The sequence below is a fragment of the Sinocyclocheilus rhinocerous genome, unplaced genomic scaffold, assembly GCF_001515625.1.
Source record: "Sinocyclocheilus rhinocerous isolate Xijiao unplaced genomic scaffold, SAMN03320098_v1.1 scaffold113, whole genome shotgun sequence".
Classification (NCBI taxonomy): domain Eukaryota; kingdom Metazoa; phylum Chordata; class Actinopteri; order Cypriniformes; family Cyprinidae; genus Sinocyclocheilus; species Sinocyclocheilus rhinocerous.
In genome coordinates, this window is record NW_015646846.1 from 3,006,482 (window position 1) to 3,012,947 (window position 6,466).

Genomic DNA, 6,466 nt, shown 5'->3' on the forward strand with positions numbered 1-6,466 from the left:
TATAATTTATAATTTATTAAAAACAGAAGATACAATGATCTCCGTATGATAGAAATGCAAACCAACATTTATGTAGGTACACTTTCCTTCGGTGATGATAATGAAGCTGTGTACGAAAAAGCATCAGGACCTTATGGAACAATTAAATCTTAATGCATATGGGAGTTGCTCTAAAATATTCAGAGTGGCTATAAAGTGAATTCACAATAACTCCTTGTGCTGGCATATGCATCGCTGCTTTACATTGTGAAGTGCTAAAGCGAATCTAAAGGTTTAAAGCTGTTCTTGAAATATAGAAAAAGGAAATAACAAATTGGCTCAACAATTATTATTCACCAGTAAAGCTCGTCACTAACAGTAGCTTTACGCTAATTTATATTTAAATGTGGTTTTCTAGAAGCCACAGATTTTTATCCTGCACACTGTGAGGGTTAAGAGGTGCATGGGGACATTTGAGATCCCTGGAGAGTCTATCCACATGAGCCATTTTAACTGGGCAAGGCTGTCAGGACAGAGAAAGAGATTTTATCGGCAATCAGAGAAATAGGAGGGTGATAAGCAAAATTGGCTTTGCCTATTACTGAGGGTGATTCTGCTCACTTAAACACCCTGTGGAATCGCATCTTCTGTACTCTAAATAGAGTACTGACAAGCAGGCTGATTTATAATGCAGTCATTTCCTCACCTAAAACATGTGTTGCTTCAATCTAAGATCTAAGGGGCTCATTGCCAGTCTTTCCTAAGAGGAAAAGTGGACTTAATGCTTGCATCAATATTGTGTTTAGTGCATGCTTAGTTATGCACCAACGTAATAAGGCAATTACTAAAACAATCACTGCTCTGGAAATAAGACTTATTTTTATTACAATTTTTTTCTCTTAAAGCATGTTGGCTAAATCCTCTAAAATTGGTCTATTTCTTTTAAATAGACTGTGATTTTAGACATTTCAGACTCAAGATAATATTGAAAAAGCCCTTTGGCATAGCAGAAAGTAGAACTTTCCCATTGGTGTCATGTCACCTAATGCATTGTATGCTAATTATATGTATGCTATTACTCCCTAAGTGTCTCTCTTTCTGAACTTTGCCAGTTTTGAGAAATGTAAATAACTAGCGCCAGTCGAGGGCTGTGCTAGGCTGGCATGATAGCCTATCATTTGACAAATGACTGTGTCCAACTAAACATGTCAGCAGGGCAATTCTGAGACAGGGTAAAAAGGTTAGCTGTATAGTTTAAAACTTGAGCATGTCATTAGACTTCCTTTTCATATAGTCATGTGAAGTGGTAGTTTACTCATGCACTGTTATTACTGCTATACAGCCCAGCCTGCCGCTGGCATGTAATTATGTTATGAAGCATGGCTCTGGTTTCTCAGCATGATGAAAATCTCCTTTTATGCAGCAGTTCATCTGATCTGAGATACAGGTGGAAAAACCTGGAAATAAGCTAATACAGGCAAATTTTGCACAATAAACCACTAATGTGTTAAGTAACATATACCTACTTTTAAGTGTAGAATGCCCAAGATGGCAGTGAGATGAAGTGATTTCTTGTCCCCATATAAGCATGTGATTGCACTGAGTGGTGTGAAGCTCAGGTTGCGTGTAAACTGAAGAGCCTCGGATTGGCAAGCGTCAGTGTCGGGATATTTTGCTTAGGAGGGTAAGAGAGCACGTTTTCCAAAATGAACAAAAGCCAAGGCCTACTTGGGACATACTGAAAACCGGCATGGGTGTTCAAATTATTTGTCATTCTGAATACCTTGTGCTGTAATCAGAGAATGTGTTACAGTGTTTCTCATACAGTTTTGTTTTAGCAGCCAGATTTTAAACTGGACCAAGTGGTGACCCAAACCATTATCAAACAAAAATAAGGGAAATTGACCATTTTGTTTTCTGAACGCCTCTTGAATTTAGATTTTTTTCGTGCTCTCAGCACAAAACAAATTGTGTTTGGCACAAACCATGTTTACTCTCGCTTGAAGTGATCTGTACTTAATTTAGTCTGGGTCCATTTTGTTCTACCTTACATCATATTGTTCATGGTTTTTGAGGATGAACTGATGTCACACAACCTTTGTTGGCATTCACCAAATGTGGCTGCTTCTACCAAGTGACAGATGAATTTGCGCTAAAACAATGAATTTGATAAAACAATGAATATGACTATTTATTTTGCTATGATATAGGATCCTAAAAGTTCCTAAAAAATTTTTTCCCTTGCTGTCCGCAACCCTTTCAGATTCAGAACAGACCTGAAACCCATTTTTGAGTTAGGACCAGCAGTTGAATGAATTTGATAAAACAATGAATATGACTATTTATTTTGCTATGATATAGGATCCTAAAAGTTAGTTACTTTGGTTATTTACAATTAGCATTTCATTTTTTTCCCTTGCTGTCCGCAACCCTTTCAGATTCAGAACAGACCTGAAACCCATTTTTGAGTTAGGACCAGCAGTTGAGACCACTGGTATAATAGTGTAGATATCATGATTTTGGTAATCATAATTCATAATATTAGGGTTTTTTTTACAGCATTATATTAGTTTTTTTTTTTTTTACAGCATTTATTGATCTATGTTTGTGTTAATATACTATTGTTCACTGTTAATTTTGATCATTGTTAAAAATATATTTTAGAAATCTTGAACTAACGCTAATTTATGCTACCTGTAATGGTATAAATTCATTAGTACATGAAGAAATGAACACTAATCTAATAAATGCTGTTAATTTTTAGTTCAATGCATTAATAACTAACATAAATAATTTAAACTTTAACTTTTTTTAGTGTCACCAGGACTTCATTATTTGGTACATGCATTGACTTGTTCAACCTGAAACTGATCATTATTAGCAAATGTACTATCCAAATTATACTGCAGCAATATAACTGCCATAGTGTTATTCTCTATGATGCAACCAATTGAAATAATAACTGTCAGGTTTTACGCCAACAGAAATGACAAACCAAACCATGCATAATGATGAGTGCAATGAATCACATGCATGTTGAAGGACGACACTCAAATGTCAGATTTCAGCAGCTTGTGATCCACAAAACGCTTGCATTTATATCTCATTATACTCTGTGCAGTGTCTATGAGAGGCCAATCAGCATGCTATTGTGTATGGAATATGGCACTCGGTCAGATGACTGATGTAGCACAGAATGCAATTTCATAGAGTTATTTATTGAAAAAGATAGCCTCTGCATAAACCAACCTGTTTCGCTCAGAATCTGAGATGAGATTGAGACTATCATTAGCAGGAGTCAACAACAAGAGAGGGACAAGAGTCATCGAGGGCCATAGACTACTAGATCATTCCAAATAAACAAGATCTGTCCAAAACCTAGTCACCTGCCTACCTAGACAGTTTTTCTCATTGTATGGCCAAAAAAATTGCACATCCTTAAATGAGAAGAAAATCCTGCAATGTATGGAAGACCGTTTCAGCCATAAAATTAAAAATTAAAAACAGTAAGTGTGACTTTTCACAATTCTGACTTCTCATCTCAGAATTGTGAATTTATAAATTCATTTGGGAATTAAACATAGGACTGCAATTTCCCAGTATCGCAATTCTGCATTTATATCTTGCAATTCTCAGTTTATATTAAAAAAGCCTGAATTTTGAGACATAAACTCAGAATAAAAAAGTCTGAATTGTGAAATCAAAATCACAATTAGCGTTTTTTTTTATTATTATTCCTTGGCGGAAACAGGCACTCAATGAAAATGTCATGTCAATTTTTAATTCAATACTGAAAAATGTTATGAAAACATTTATGCTATGTGACAACCCTATGTAGGCAGTAGACAGCACACTAGGTTTTGGATCAAAGCTAAAAATCTCGAACACATGCTCACTAAAATAGTTTCAGCTCTCCTCCTCAAAGCCAAAATGTCTCCATGCCAGGAGACGGTTAAATCCAAACATGTAAAAATCCCATATTAGTGCTACGCTAGTGCTAGTATACTAGTGAGGACACACTGACTGGATCTGAATCGTGTATGTGAGTGGATTTGAAAAGGTGAATGACTAGAGCCGTGGAGGTTTTGCTGACTAGGCCCAAAGCCTCTCTAATGGAACATAATGCACTGCACTGTCACACTACATCACATCCCAACAGATGGTATAACTGTCGTCCTACTTTGCTCCATCTTTGTGCCTATTTCACCTGAATTGCTCTTTTCCCAAAACTGCTTGGACTTAATAGGTTTTTTAAATGTGCAAATGCTCAGTTTGACCTATTTTGAGGTGTCTGCTTAATGACGATAAGTTGAATATGAATGAATATCCTAGGAATATCCTAGAATCTGTCTAGGATGAATATCCTAGACAGATTAATTTATAAAATTTGCTTTTTCATACATCTTCTAATAGCATCTTGTATTGTGCAAACATTTTTATCTATCCAAATGTTCAATAAGACTGAAATTGAATTGACCTTTCATATTGCTTTTCTCACACCCAGAGAAGCTTCTGAATTCTTGAGCCATTGGACTGCATCAAGATGATGAAAAAAGCCAAGGTTTTAGATCCCACTGCTGCTGGGCAAGGCGGTAAGAACAATATAATTGTTCTCTCTCCCATATGGCAGGCTGACACTGGCACCGAACCTTGTCCAACTGCTCTATTACTGAATTACTGAAACAACAAATCCAGCCATGTTCTCCATGAAGACCAGCTAGAGAAACACATGGTGGAAAAAACATCCTTTTTTGTTTTGTAATTCGTTGTTTTTCTTTCTTAATGGTCACTATTCCCAGATGATGTAATTTAGTTAATCAGTTTTCTTTGTATTCATAATGATGAGAGTATAGCAATGGAATTTGACACACTTGATAGGACATGGGTCTCATTTAGAAAAGTTCTACCACAGTAAGCAGCTGAGTTAAAATGCAATGCCGGATTTTCCAGATAAAACCTAATGACCTTCTCCCCCTCCTTTTTTACAACATTAAAAGTGTCCTCACAGCAATGACAACATTTCTGCCCATTTAGGCCTGTTTCACACCGCAAATTTAAGCAGAGAAAAAATGTAATGTATATTAACTTAAAACGTCTGATAGGAAAAAGTCCATTAGAATGTACAAAACATATGGTGTAGTAACCAGACAAAAGCTGCAGTAATACTAATATGTGAAGTTCTCTGAGGCAGTTTTCACTGCAATTGATAACTGCGACACACAACGACGGCATCTGCCCATTTGCTTTTGTATAAAGCGAGAGCCTGCTGTGTGAAACAAAACATGACATTAGTGAGCCGATAGGCCTATCTGTATCCAGATAAAACCTAATGACCTTCTCTCCATGGTAAAGTGAATAATATATCTGTCCCTGAGGGGTTAGAAGAGTAAGACAGTGAGATAAAAGCAATTGTTGAATCTAACCTAGCCACACAAATTTATTTAAATGCATGGATGATCAAATAGCTAGTTAAAGTCATAGGTTGTGAGTTTGGAAACTGGCCACTGTGCACAAGATGCAAATGAAGAGGAGGCTGTGAATGTGGCTTATGCAATCAGAGCCTTCATCAGTGCCTAGTGCGCCCTTCATCTGAAGTTCACTAAAACATGGGTTTCTTTGAATCGTGTAACCATGGATGCGAGGGACAACCATCAACCAACCAGAATGTGAATTGCCTGTGTTGTGAAGGACAGCAAATAGATCCAGAAAAGAGGACCAGGCTGGAATTGAGCATGTATGCACAACAGCTCTTACGTTTCATGATTAAACCTTTTTTATTTTCTTTAATTATTTCCAATTTTATTTATTTCTCACTTGCTTTATTTATTTCATTTTCTTTGAGGAGAGTGAGGAGAGGACCTTATTTAATTAGACTTTTTTTATTCTTTTTTTTTTCTTTCTTATGTTAATTATGAGCATTATGAGCCTTACAACATTAAAAGTGTCCTCACAGCAATGACAACATTTCTGCCCATTTAGGCCTGTTTCACACCGCAAATTTAAGCAGAGAAAAAATGTAATGTATATTAACTTAAAACGTCTGATAGGAAAAAGTCCATTAGAATGTACAAAACATATGGTGTAGTAACCAGACAAAAGCTGCAGTAATACTAATATGTGAAGTTCTCTGAGGCAGTTTTCACTGCAATTGATAACTGCGACACACAACGACGGCATCTGCCCATTTGCTTTTGTATAAAGCGAGAGCCTGCTGTGTGAAACAAAACATGACATTAGTGAGCCGATAGGCCTATCTGTACTGTACAATGTTGCTATGGACGTTGCTAAAATAATCAAGTATTTAATATCGCTATTGACCTTGCTTTTGTCAGATATACTAAATAGTATGCTAACTGTGAAACTTACATCAAGCCTGGCATGCATCTTTTCATGATGCGAGAAGTTCACTTACACTCTAAAAAATGCTGGGTTAAATACAACCCAGTGCTGGGTAAAATAGGGACAAACCCAGCAATTGGGTTGTTTT

At 36.4% G+C, this 6,466-nt stretch overlaps 1 pseudogene; it reads left to right on the top strand.

Moving 5' to 3' along the window:
- LOC107708173 (immunoglobulin-like and fibronectin type III domain-containing protein 1) overlaps window positions 1–6,466 on the top strand; it is a 32,399-nt pseudogene that overhangs the window by 752 nt on the left and 25,181 nt on the right.